Below are 14,369 nucleotides of genomic sequence, written 5' to 3' on the forward strand. Positions count from 1 at the left end.
TTCTGAGAGTATTTGGATTTCCAATGCTGTTCTTCTTTCTGTATCACAGCAACATGATAATCTTCCTTTTATGTGTCTGTATTAAAAAATATATTTTATAATTTTAATTATAATATAATAATGTATTTATATAGCATAATAGTTTATCATTTTTAAAATATTAATTTTTAAATATAAATTTAAATGCATACAAATATATTTTAAAATGCAGATGGTACCCCTCCACATCCCTTATATTAATAAATTTCAAATGCCCTGCCTTACCATCTACCTGTTCTTTTAAAAATTCTTCCTTTTCCTATCAGAATTTTAACTTCTAAACCCAAAGCCATTCACCTTAGCCCCGACTTAAAAGCCTTAACAGCTCCCTACCACCTAGAGCAGCGTTCCCCAAACTTAAGGCACTTGCTAACTCCTTTTGTGATTATTTACCGTATTTTTCTTCTCCTTGTACTATTATTTGTTTAATAGTTTGAAAAAAATGAGCTTCCTTTTATAACTTAAATTAAAAAATTTTCTGCCATTTCCACAGTGGAATACAGTTCATCTTGCTTTACCAGTCAGAAGAGAATAGGTTATGCAGAGGTAACAACAGAGCCCCAAATCCCAGTCCACAAACTGAGTTAGTTTCTTGCTCACATTACAGGTCCATCTGAGGTCACTGGTGGGTCTGCTCCACATTTTTGTACTCTGTGACCATAGCTAAAGGAACATCTATTCTGGGACAGTGCCAACTTTACTCCAAAGGGAAAAGAGGACACGGCAAATCCTTGCTCTTAAAGTTTCAGCTCGGAAGTGACACAGCTTGGTTCCACACTCATTTCCTTGGCCAGAGCAAGTCCTGTGAATAGGACTGAATGGGCGAGGGAAATCTAATCTTTCCCCAGCGAGCGCAGCAGATAATTTGAACAATAATACAACCAAACACAGTTGCCAAGAATAGAAGATAGTTATAATAAAAATGGAATGAAAACACATTATCAATTTCTAGTTAGATAATGTTTCCTGCCAAGTGTTAAAATCCTGATAGTGCCAACCAATTTTCTTCTTAATATATTTAGTATATCTGGAAGAGAACTATATCTCACTATGTCATATCCACATCTGGGTATCACATAAAGTCATTCACCTAAAATCTTTGCCAGTATGATTTCCACACCTATGAAAATGTACCTATAAAAATCAAATTAAATTGCTAAATAAGGCTCTCCGACACTGATCCAAACTCACATTTCCAGGATCAACTCCAGTCTTGCATTTTCCTTCCTCTTGTTCCTATTGCTCCCTATGTCCCCTCTTTGACAAATCCCAAGCTCCCCAGACTTCAGCTCTGCAGTACCAGATCCTCGTTGCTAAGTTGCAGCAATATTTGATGAACCAAGACTCGCCATTGTTATTTGATATTCATCAAACACATGCAATTCTAGTCTCAGCCTTTATCATTATACTAAAAGTATTACAGTGTTCTTTAGTGAGAAATAACTCACAGACTACTTTTCAGATGAAGTATGAACTGAAGAATAATTTAAAAAATGTAAAAGGGACTAACCAAAAATTTAAGGTTTTGGCCTAAAATGAAGGGTAGTCAAATATATTATGAGTGTTACTACTTGGATAAAACTGTTAAAATGTGTTTATTATTATAATTAAATGTCAGCTAAGAAACTGGACAATGAACATGGAGGAGACAGATAAATTATTCATAAATATTTTGCTTTTCTTATTTGTATACTTTGCATCATAAATAGCATCAGATTTCACAAGAGACAATCTCTAAATCCAAGAAAGTCTAAGTTTCTGCAAGTGAAAAGAGAAGACCCCAGCGGGATTTGGTCTCTGAAATTATTTATGTATAGATGAAACTTACAAATGCAAAGCACACAGCTACAGATCTTATAGGGGGTAATCTAGCATAATGACTTCTATTCCGGCAAAAACACAAAGGAAAGTTTAGTTCAAAAAGAAAAATGGATTAAAATATTTTATATTAGATTCTCTCTCTACTTCTCTCTCTCTATAAAATGTATGCTGGCAAAATTTTAATTTTAAACTATACTTTATTTTAAATCCCCAATATAAATAACTGATAACAACAGCAATCCTGTATATGAATACATTAAGACACTGATATAGTTTGTTAATGATAAATTTCTTTTTCTAAATGCCAACTGATGCATATCTTTAAAAATTAAATTAAAAAAATTAAATTAAAAAAGAGAGGTGATGAAGGAAAATTCCTGTTTTTGCTATTTGGCCTAATTTCATAATACACCTCATACTGTCACTACAGATATATTGCTTCCCTGATATCCCAGTGAATGTTTTGAGGAAATGTGCTGAATATTCCTTTCAATAATTTTTAAAAAGTATTTGTCATGTAGTATGACTACAAGCAATATGTAGTATGCATTCTTAAAGTACATGGTTAAGTTTCATTCTTTAAACTTTTTCAGTGTTTTAATCAGTACCAAGTAAACATTTAACATTGTTAATAAAATCGTTATCACTCTCATTTTTCTTTTAGAGGTTTCCTTTCCTGGAAATAAGTATGAATGCAGGAGATAAAACTAAAATGAAATAATAGGAACACCACATCCTCTCATTTGGAACTGTGGTACTTTCAAACTCTTATATATAAATTTTCCACTGATGGCAGCCTTTTCCATTTCTCATTAAACAATTATTGATTGAATGCTTGATATGTACAAGGCATCAAGGGATTAAAAATAGTGCAGGATACAGACACTGGTATCTATAATCCAGAAGAGAAGATACATCCAAACCCAAATTACTAGCATGTAAGACAGTATAATTATCATATAAATTATATAAGGGAGTGCTAGAGGACAGTAGGGGATATAATCAGCATTGTGTTCTGGGGCCAACCAGAGACTGTAAGGAAAAAGTGACACCTGATCTGGGCAAAAAATAATGGTTAAAAGTCAGGCAGAGATCACAAAGGGGAGAAGGAGGGTAGATTCCAGGCAGAAAGGACAGCCTGTGGAGAGGCATCCAGGCAGGAAATCATAATGGATATGGGATATTTCTCATAAGGGGTTTAGATTGACTAGAATTCCGTGTGGGAGAGGGGTGGGATGCGGGGAAAAAAGGCTGGTTGTTGTATCAGAGTGCAGCTTTCAGAAAAACTTCTCTGCTGAATGAACACAATAAACCAGGCATTCAGTGCGAGTTAGAACAATGAATTGCCAAATAGCGAATTTATCTAGCTATTTTAGTGTGTATAATTACAGGGCGAAAATGATGTATTATAGGAAACAAATACTGAATCAGCACATTAAGAAAGTATCCCTCATTAGCAATACTTTTCAAGAGTCAGGGTGTTTAAAGTTCCAGAATATTCATGGTTTTGTATGTAGAGAGAGCCAGGAGACATGGAGGTGGATGCACAGACACAGATAAATAAATAGAAAGTATCCTAATGCACTTATCTGTTAGGAAGTGCTTATTCTAATCTAGAAAATGTGTTACTGACAAATCTAAGAAAAAAATAAAAGTTAGTAAACGATATTACTACTTACATTTGCACAGGGCATTCTATTTTTACAAGTGTCTTCAGATAGACCCTTATTTAATCTTCATAAAAACCAGACTGTTAAACAGCAATTATATGACTCCCATTTTACTCAGAGAGGCCCAGCCTGTCCAAGGGCCACTTATGAGGTAAATGATAAAAGCTCAAATTTGAAACTGTCTGACTCTAAAATGTGCATCTTTCCACTACCCAAATGTTGTTCCCCTAAAAATGGTGGACTTACTGGCTTTTTAACTTCGAGAAAGTCATTCAGACCCTCTAAGCATCACTGTTCTTCTGTCTAATGGGAATAAAAATCTCACTTCACAGAGGTGTCCAATTGGTTTTGGAAAATTACATTTTTTCTAGAAAACTGTCTGTTTTACCTGTTTCCAAATGCATTGGACAATTTTATTCGTAGTGTTCTCTTATGAGGTTTAAAATCTTTACTATCTGTTATGTGCCCTTTTGTCATTCTAAATACTGTTTATCTGTGCCTTCTTTCTCTTCTTAACCAGTATTACCAGAGGTTTCTTCATTACATTGATCTCTAAGAAACAACTTACTTTTGTTTTTTGATCCTTTAGTATTTCTTTGCTTTGCCTTATTTTTTTTTTCTCTTATCTTTTAATTTCCATCGTCTGCTCACTCTACAGGCTAACTCTGTGTTCTAGTTCTAACTTCCTGTGGATCTTTTCAGTTGTTAATTTTAATGTCCTATTTTCCATTAAGATTTCTTCTTCCCCCTTTAATTAATTTGAAGTATTTTTTTAACCTCCCAAACTAAAGTAGAAGTGGTGATAAATATCTTTCTATTGCTTGCAGTGTTATTGCATTTTGGTTAGAAAATATGTTTTGCGTAATATTGGTTATCTAGATTTACTTAAAATTTACTGAAATATATATACATTTATAAAAATTTATTGAATTTGGGGCTGGCCCCGTGGCCAAGTGGTTAAGTTCGCGCACTCTGCTGCAGGCGGCCCAGTGTTTCGTTGGTTCGAATCCTGGGCGCGGACATGGCACTGCTCATCAAACCACGCTGAGGCAGCATCCCACATGCCACAACTAGAAGGACCCACAACAAAGAATATACAACTATGTACCAGGGGGCTTTGGGGAGAAAAAAGGAAAAAAATAAAATCTTAAAAAAAAAATTTCTTGAATTTATTGTTCTTGAATATGGTAAATTGTCATAAGTGCTCTATGTTTGCCTGAAAGGAATGAAATTCTCTATGTGTTAGGTTGATTATTTAACTCTTACACCAAGCTTGTTATTAAGTTTTCCCAATTCTCTAATCTGTTATTTTTTTTGTCTTCTTGATTTAGCACTTATCTAATTTTTTTCACTCCTTTATTTCCAACCTTTCTATGATTGTCTCTCATAAATAGCATACAACTGCATTAAAAAAAATCCAGTTTGCGGATCTTTGTCTTTAATAGGTATGTTTAATTGGTTTATCTTTACTATAATAGCAAGCGTATATTTATACTTAATTTTGCTGGGTTTTTTGGTGATTCCTCCTAACCATGTTTTTTTTCCCCTGTAAATTCCCTCTTTTCCTGTTTTATTCGTTTGATTGATTCTCTTGGTTTTTTCCCCCTCTATTAGTACATATTTTTAAGAAATGACACTCATATTTTTAACATGTATATTTAGCAAGTTTCAAAACTAATTATAGTCTCCATTTGTTTCTGGAAAAAAAAACAAAGGAATATAGAGGGTTTTTTCTAGAAGTTCCCATACCACCTTCTATGTTATTTATCTGTTATTTTAGTTTTCCAAGGTTTTTTTTTAATTTACTTAAGTATATACTTAGGTATATACCTGTACAGATACTTACACATATACACATACAATGCACAACTCAGAAGTGTACAGCTTTCAGTATAATTGAAACAATTATACTACCTTCTTTATTTCTTTTACACATATTATTTAAAAATCTCTTTCAAAATTTTATTTGTAATACAAGGTTCTTTAGGTATTCATTTTTCCATTTGTTACACTTGGTGGCTTTCTTTCCTTCATTAATTGATGTAGTCTGTAATTTTTGACTGTCATCTCATATTTACTGAGTTGCTTTCCAAACAAGTCTCATGTGTCCTGGGTTCTGACAACGGCATGTTTATGTTTGAAGTGGCTCTGTGGATATCTCCAGTTTGGGACCCACTTTTTTTCAGTGTTCATGTTTTTCAACACGTTCACGCTTCACAAAGGCAGTGTGAAATTAGAACCCGTGCTTCCCCATAGTGAAGGCTCCCGGTTCTGCTTTCTCATGTGTGACACTGCTTCTATTCAGGGCCCCAAGTGGGCAGCAGAACTTAGCAGCTTGCCCAGCCCAGCCCAGTTTTTCTTGCCCCTATTTCAGAGCGTAAATAGCACTTCACAGTTCTAGAGGCAAGGCTGGGAGCTTTATCTCTCTCAGCAACTGACCTCTCACCATGAAGCCCTGCTTCGCTTCTGATATTCCCATGGGCTGTTGGGTCTCTATATGGACTTGCTGCTCTCCCTCTCATTTGTGGCAGCTGGGGATTTCTCTCCAGTTCAGCTGTGCATTAAACCAGTGTTCGCACGTGTGTGGGATGCGTGTGGGAGGGGCAGGGGGTGATGGGCAAGAGGAGAAGGTTTTCCCTCAGCTCGGTGCACTGTATTTTCTAGAAGTATGCTAAATGATTTTTAAATGGGCTTTCCTTTTTTATTTTTAATTGTGGTAAAATACACATAACATAAAATTTACCATCTTAACCACTTTAAATGTTAACCATTTTTAATTGTACAGTTCAGGAGTGTTAAATATATTCACACTGTTGTGCAAACAATCTTCAAAACTAGTTTCATTTTGCAAAACTGAAACTCCATATCCGTTAAACAACAACTCCCTTATCCCCCTTTCCCCCGATCCGTGGCAACCAACACTCTTCTTTCTGTCTCTATAATATGACTGCTCTAGGTATCTCATATTAGTGGAGTCATACGACATTTGTCTTTTTGTGACTGGCTCATTTCACTTAACATTACGTCTTCAAGGTTTATCCATGCTGTAGTATGTACCAGAATTTCTTTCCTTTAAGTCTGAATAATCCATCATTGTATGTATATACCATATTTTGTTTATCCACCCATTTGTCAATTGATACTTGGCTCGCTTCCATCTTTTGGCTATTGTGAATAATGTTGCTACAAACATGGGTTTCAAATGCCTCTTCAAGATGTTGTTTTCAATTATTTTGGATATACCAAAAATGTAGTTGTTAGATGATATGTATTCTTTTTTAAAATTCTGTGAAACTACTGTACTGTTTTCCATAGTGGCTGCATCACTTTACATTCCTATCAACAGTGCACATTGTTTCCACTTTCTCCACATCCTCCACAACAATTGTTTTTTTGATAGTAGCCATCCTAATGGGTATGAAGTGGTATCTCATTGTAGTTTTGATTTGCATTTCCCTAGTGATTAGTGACATAGAGCAGTTTTTCATGTGCTTACTGGCCATTTGCAGATAGATCTTCTTTGGAGAACCAGATGATTTTCTAAAAATATTTTTTATTGAAATTTACCAACATATAGAAAAGCATGCTGATTGACTCAAAGTTTTGTTTCCAGTAAATTATGGTTGATTATACAAACAGTTTGCCTTAGTTGAGACAATTCAGACTTCATCAAAATCATCATATGAAGTCCATCATCAATGGTATTACCATTCCACCCCGCGTCCCTTCGGGAAATAGCTATAGTTAGAGATCAGGATATATGGCTATGAACTGCCTCAGTACTGGTCCCTGAAATATCTATAAATAGTATATCTCAGATGTGAATCCAAGTAATGGGAGATTTTGCCCTGAGAATTCCATTCCAGGTAATCGTATAAAACCTATCAATCAACCAACAAACAAAAATACAGTGAATGCTATTTTCCCTAGAAACGAAAAATCTGTTGTAGGACTTTTACATGGTGAACATATCCTGTCTTTTTTGCATTCTTTCTATCACAGATTGAGGCACCCAACAGCAGTGGCCAAGCTGGGGTGAGGGCTGCTGCTCTGCACAGAGAACAGTGACGCTCGCCTCTCACCAGCCCCCAGGCCCAGGCCCATCTGGGATGGAATCCTCTTCGTAGGCGCCCTGGTCGTCCGTGTCCGGCGAGCAGGAAGAGCGGGAGCTGAAGGACGGCCTCCTCAGGCTAGCGGCCGTGGCTGTGGAGGGCCCGGGCTGCTGTGCCCAACGGACGAGCCCGGCCCGGGAGAGAGCAGCAGAGCGCGGCCGGACTCCGCCAGGCTCGGCTCTGGGCAGGCAGGCGCGGCTCGCCGACGCCTCCCCGGACGGCGGCACAGCAGCCGCGCGCTCCCCGCGCGCGCCGCCGCCCCCACGCTCCCCGGCCGCTGCCCCGCCCCCCCTCCGGCGGTGGACTGCGGACAGCGACAGGGACACCCTCCTGGGAGAACTCCTGGGGCCCCGCCCACACGCTGCTTCGGACCTCCGCGGAGCGGCAAGGTGCGCTGACAGGGACGCAGGGTCCCCGCTATGCTCGCTCTTGGGGAACTGCAGACTCCTCGGGTTCGACTTGAATGTCACACCCGAAACCATGCAACGCCTACAAGAAAACATAGGCAGTATGCTTTTTGACATCAGTCTTAGCAGCCTATTTTCAAGTACCACGTCTGACTGGGCAGTGCAAACAAAACACAAAAGGAACAAATGGGACTACATCAAAGTAAAAGAAATCTTCTGCACGGCAAAGGAAACCATCCCACAAAACCAAAACACAACCTAACAACTGGGAGAAGATACTTGCAAACCATATATCGGATAAGGGGTTTATATCCAAAATACAGAAAGAACTCACACAGCTCAACAACAACAAAAATCAACAACCCAATTAAAAAGACGGGCAAAAGATCTGAGCAGTGATCTCTCCAAAGAAGACATACGGATGGCCAACAGGTAAATGGAAAGGTGCTCAACATCACTAGCCATCAGAGAAAGGCAAATCAAAACTACAAGGAGAGGTCACCCTACTCTGCTCAGAATGGCTCTAATGAAGGAGACAAGAGACAAGTGTGGGAGAGGATGTGGAGGGAAGGGAACTCTCCTGCACTGCTGGTGGGAGTGCAGACAGGTGAAACCACTATGGAAAGCAGTATGTAGTAGCCTCAGAAAACTAAGAATACATCTACCATATATATGATCCAGCTAGCCCACTGCTGGGTATTTATCCAAAGAGCTTGAAAACACCAATGCAGAAAGACACCTGCACCCCTAGGTTCACTGCAGCATTATTCACAACAGCCAAAACTTGCAAGCAACCTAGGTACCCATCAAGGGAAGAATGTCTAAAGAAGATGTGGTATGTATACACAATGGAATACTACTCAGCCCTAAGAAATGATGAGATCCGGCCATTTCTGACAACGTGGATGGACCTTGAGGGTATTACGTGAAGTGAAGTAAATCAGAGCGAGAAAGTCAAACACCCACACCAACCCTTTTCATATATTTAACGTATGCTAATTTCTCAGTTGCAAAGTTCGGTATTTACTATCTATGTGTCCAGACTGTTTGGGATTCCTTCTAGGCTCCTTGTCCTTTCATCAGGAGGATGTACAAAAGCAAGATGAAAAGGTGGGAAAAGTAGTGAAAAACTTAGAGCAGACTTGTGGATGGGGTCTCAGGGAATACTTGCCTTTAGCAACTGCAAACAACCAGTTCTCCCTGGGGCTTTTGAGGCTCTGGCTAAGCCTGAGCTGGTCCCGCCCTTTTTCCAGGACTTCTGGTTCCAGCTGCCATTGAGCTTTACTCAGAAGGAATGTGAGGTGGGATGGGGAGAGTTCCCTTTGGCAAGGGAGCATCCTAAGGACCAGCAGGTGCCTGGGGGGATTTCTACCCACGGGGGAAATGGGAGAGGAGCCAATGGAAGCAAACGCTTGGAGTCGTTTGTCTTCCCGGGAGCGGGTGTTTGGGAGCAGCCTGGGTTCTTAGCTGGAGCCCTGTCCTATTTGGGGGACACAAAGTGGACTGGGGACCCAACCTGTCCACTCCCTCCCTTCCTACCTTCACGTTCCTGAGAATGGCCTGCAGGACTGACTCCCAATGTCATCTGCCCAGGGACGGTCATGCTTGACCCTCCCTCCCTCCCTCCCATCCCTACGTTCAGATGCCTGGAATTTAGCTGGAGCTCTGAGCGTCCCGGGTCTTCTGTAAAGAGAAACGTGGGCGCTGCTGTGGGAATGGGCTCCCTGTGTGGTGGCTTCGCTTCTGAAGGTTTTCTTCTCTTTAGAGTGACCCTAAGAGCAGTTTTCCTAATTTGTTTCCCAAACATTTCCATAATCTTAATAAGTCTCACATACACACACACAGACACACACACACACACACACCATGTTCTAGGATGTGCAAGCACTGTTTTAGTTGCTGGCGACAGGTCAGAGAACAAACGAGACCCAGCTTTCAGGGAGGCATCAGTCTCAGAATGTACCTGAAGATATTTGACACCTGACAGGCACAACACATAGGGAAGCCTGAGGAGACGATGATGTCTGGATAGGGCTTCTCTTCCTTCTAGCCCTTCATACAAGAGTGTACTAGAGTCACACCTATGAAGATGACTTTGGTTTTTCTCTATTTTATTTTATTTTAACGTGTGTGTGAGTGAGGAATATTGGCCCTGAGCTAAGATCTGTTGCCAATCTTCCTCTTTTTTTTTCTCCCCACAGCCCCAGTACATAGTTGTATATCCTACTTGTAAGTTAGTCTAGTTTTTCTACGTAGGATGCTGCCACAGCATGGCTTGACAGGTGGTGGGCAGGTCCACGCCCAGGATCTGAACAGGCGAAGCCCAGGCCACCGAAGCAGAGTGCTTGAACTTAACCACTATGTCACTGGCCGGCCCCTCTCTCTATTTTAACAAGAGGATGATTGCTACTTTCTTTTCCTCTTAAAGAGTAAAATATGATTTTTTTAAATACAGGAAATTTGGAGGAGAAAATTTAAAATTACCCATAATCAAACATCTCAGAGAAATCAAGGCTGTTGTGGTGATGTGCAGCTTCCCTCGTATTTTTCTATATCTGTATATCCTGAAACATTGCTTTCTTATAAAAAAATTTTTTGTACAACAATTTCCCCAGTAGTACTATACTCACAGGTATTACCTATACATTTAATGTGTATTTTCAAAACAGCTTTATGAAAGGAAGGAGGGAGGGAGGCAAGGAGGGAGGAAAGAAACTCAAGAGAGAAAGAAAAAGGTTGCCAACTGGCTACCCCAGTGGAGAGCCCAGTACACTTCCCATTGCAAAATCCTGTACAGCCGGATAGCCAGGAACCGCAACCAGTGTTGCCTTCCCAGGGTTCTTGGCTTACATTGAATATGGTCCATTCATTCCACATTTCTGGGTGCGGGACATTGAATTGGTTTCTTTTCCAGAAAATCTGAAAGATTCCTCATTTTAGTCATTCGGGTATTAGATCATTTGAAAAATGGAAATTTCCAAAATAATTAAGTCACACAACTTTTTTTTTTTACCCCCAAGAAAAGAGATTTCTGGTGTGAAGCATGTAGAAGCTTCTCTCATTAAAACTCCTGGAAAGAGGCGGCTGGGCCTTATCGGGGAGTCCATAAGCTGTGCTGGTTGTGGCTCCACTCCCTAGTGAAATCCAGTTCTTCTTCCTCTTCTGCTTCGAGCCAAAAGCCCTGCACATTGTAGGGACTGAGAAGACATTGAAGCTACTTAGAGAGGAAGGAAAGCAACTCAACTCTAGCCAAGAAGAATGTGAAATTGCCCGTGGTTGCAAGGGCTTCTAGGAGTGACCAACTGGTTTCCTGGGCCCTTGGTTACCCACTAGCCTCGGAATAGTCAGGCTGAGAGCAGGTTCCAAGGTGTCCTTTAGGCTCTGTTAGTTTCAGCTCTGCACAGGTGGAGCATCTGCAGCATTTTCTCCAACCCAGTGGGGCACAATTTGGGACACACTGCTGCTTCCTATATCAGGGCCACGGGCCACCTGACCCTCAGTTCTTGCCTCTGCAGAACCGAGATGCAGAAATCTTTGGTTTCTGGGACTGAGACATGGGTCCTTGATCCTCTTTAGCTACGTAAGGGGCTCCTGGATCCTCTGGAACTGTCCAGCAACTGACAGACAAGAAATGAAACTAGGGGTGGGATTCAGGGTTCTGGCCCAGAGTCCCCTGTTCTTCCAGTTGAGATGGGACTGAGTGAGGATGCCAACCCACTAGGATGAGCCTTGGGAGCAAAATTTAAGGGGGTGTCTAAAACCTCAGTAATCAACATCAATAATATTTTAGTTGTGATGAAATACACGCAACATAAAATTTTCCACTGGGACCATTTTTAGGTGTACGGTTCAGTGGCATTAAGTAGATTCATACTGTCGTGCAACCACCACTACCATCCATCCACACAACTCTTTGCATTTTGCAAAACTGAAACGAACTCCCCATTCCCCTCTGCCCTAGCCCCTGGCAACCATGCTTCTACTTTCTGTCTCTGTTTAGCTGCTCTAGGTGCTACTTTAGATACATGCTCACAAAAGTCCTGAGAAGGCCCTAGAATTTTGTCTTTGGCTGATCTCCAGGCTCAGTGCAAGTGAAGCGAAGTGAAGGAAGTGGAGGCAGAATTGTAAATGAACGGAGTATTGAATGAAGACCCAGGCATAGAGCTAACCTGCAAAGAATTAGAGTTTCCCTCTCTCTCTTTTTGCCTCCTGATGTTCAAGAAATCTCTGTCAAAACACTAGCTGAATGCAAGCTAAAGGAACAGAGACTTCAGAGACCACCCAGGACAAAGAATACAGACTTTACAAAAATAGTTTAGAAAAGACACTAAACAATCAGCTGCAGCCTACAGCAAGCAACAGAAAAACCCTGAACGGGGGATGAATCAGATTTTCAGGGTTACCACATTCTACTATTAAAAAAATTCATTTTCAGCAAAATGTTGTGAAGCATGCAAAGAAATAAGAAAGATGATCCATTCATATAAATCAACAGAAATTCTGGATGAGCCTGAGTGTAGAAGCTTTATTTTACTCTATAATTATAGGGATATACTGGAGCCAGAATTTCTAACTTTTTAATTTTTAAAATTGTAATTCAGGGGCTGGCCTGGTGGCTTAGCGATTAAGTTCACATTGCTTTGCTTCAGCGGCCTGGGGTTTGCTGGTTCAGATCCCGGGCGCAGACATTGGCATCGCCCATCAGGTCATACTGTGGCAATGTCCCATATACAAAATAAAGGAAGATTGGCACAGATGTTAGCTCAGGAACACTCTTCCTCAAGCAAAAAAAGGAAGATTGGCAACAGATGTTAGCTCTGGGCCAATCTTCCTCACCAAAAAAATAAATAAATAAAATAAAGTTGTAATTCAAGCCTAGAGAAAAATTGTAATAGTAAGTGAATTCACATATTCTTCCCATCTAGACTTACTAGTTTTTAACATTTTGTTGTATTTGCTTTGTAGGTATATAAATTCATACACATATACACACATATACATATATTTATATGCAAACATATATACATATTATTTGTATTATTGTCATTGCTGTGAATCATTTGAGAGTAAGTTGCAGACCTCATGACACTTAAGCCCTAGATGTTTTAGCATGTATCATGATAAATTTTAGCATGTATTATGCTAAAGAACAGAGGCATTCTCTTATATAATCACAGCACAATGATCAAATCTTGGAAATGTAACATTAATACAACAACAATATCTAATATATACAACATACTTAGATTTTAAAAATTGGCTGAATAATGTCTTATACAGATTTTTTCCCTAATTCAGCATCCAATCCAGGATTATGCATTGCATTTAGTTTTCATGTCTCTTTAGTTTCCTTTAACCTGGTATATTTTCAGCCTGCCATTGTTTTTTACTACATTGATGTTTTTGAAGAATATAGCCTCACCGTTTTTTAGAATGATCCTCAATTGGGGTTTATCTGATTGTTTCTTCACGATAAGATTTAGGTTATACAGGATTTTTTTTGCTAGCAAAAATGCACAGGATAATGTATCCTTCTCAGGAGGAAATTCTAAAGCAGTGGCTGACATTCCCCAATATGCTGAAAAAGACGTTAAGGGGTTTGTACACCCGGAGGAAAAAAGGGAAGCACTTACTCCCTCAAGATAGTAACAACTACTAATAGCCAATATTTATTAAGTTCTTCTTCTCTCATTTAGTCTTCACAATAACCCATGAGGTAGGTACAATTATTATGCCTATTTTGCACATAACAAAACTGTAACTCAGGTTAAATCACTCTTTCAATGGCACATGCCAGTGGGCTTTGGAATTGGGATTTGAATCCTGGAATCTGGCTTAGCAACAAAGCACTTAACCATTCTCTCTGAAAGATTACTAGCACTTCGCTAAGAAGGCAGAAGAGGTGTGGTAAATAATGTCACAGAAATCATTGCCTTGGTTGGGACCCAGCTGGAGGAAAGAAACAATCAACTGGAAGAAAGTTTGAACACACTAAACAAAAAGAGTGAATGGGGGAACTGCTGACAAAAATCACCTCACCGAGGAGAAGCAGCACAGGCTCAAACTCAGCCTTCAGAGCACAGTATATGTCCTTCACTCAGCGAAGCTGATGCATGGGTTTGGAGCTTCAACAAAATTAGAGGTTGACAGGTGGGGGAGAAAGAATCCTTCACCTACAACTACTCAAGGCCATGCATCATTCCCAACCTGCTCAGGAAGCTAAAAGACTCTACAGTGAAGGCAAACAAATGCCATGACCTCCACTCACTTTAAGAGAAGAATTCCCTCACTATATAAATAGTGCTCAGATAAACAAGATG

This window comes from Equus asinus, unplaced genomic scaffold (assembly GCF_041296235.1).
Source record: "Equus asinus isolate D_3611 breed Donkey unplaced genomic scaffold, EquAss-T2T_v2 contig_197, whole genome shotgun sequence".
NCBI lineage: Eukaryota > Metazoa > Chordata > Mammalia > Perissodactyla > Equidae > Equus > Equus asinus.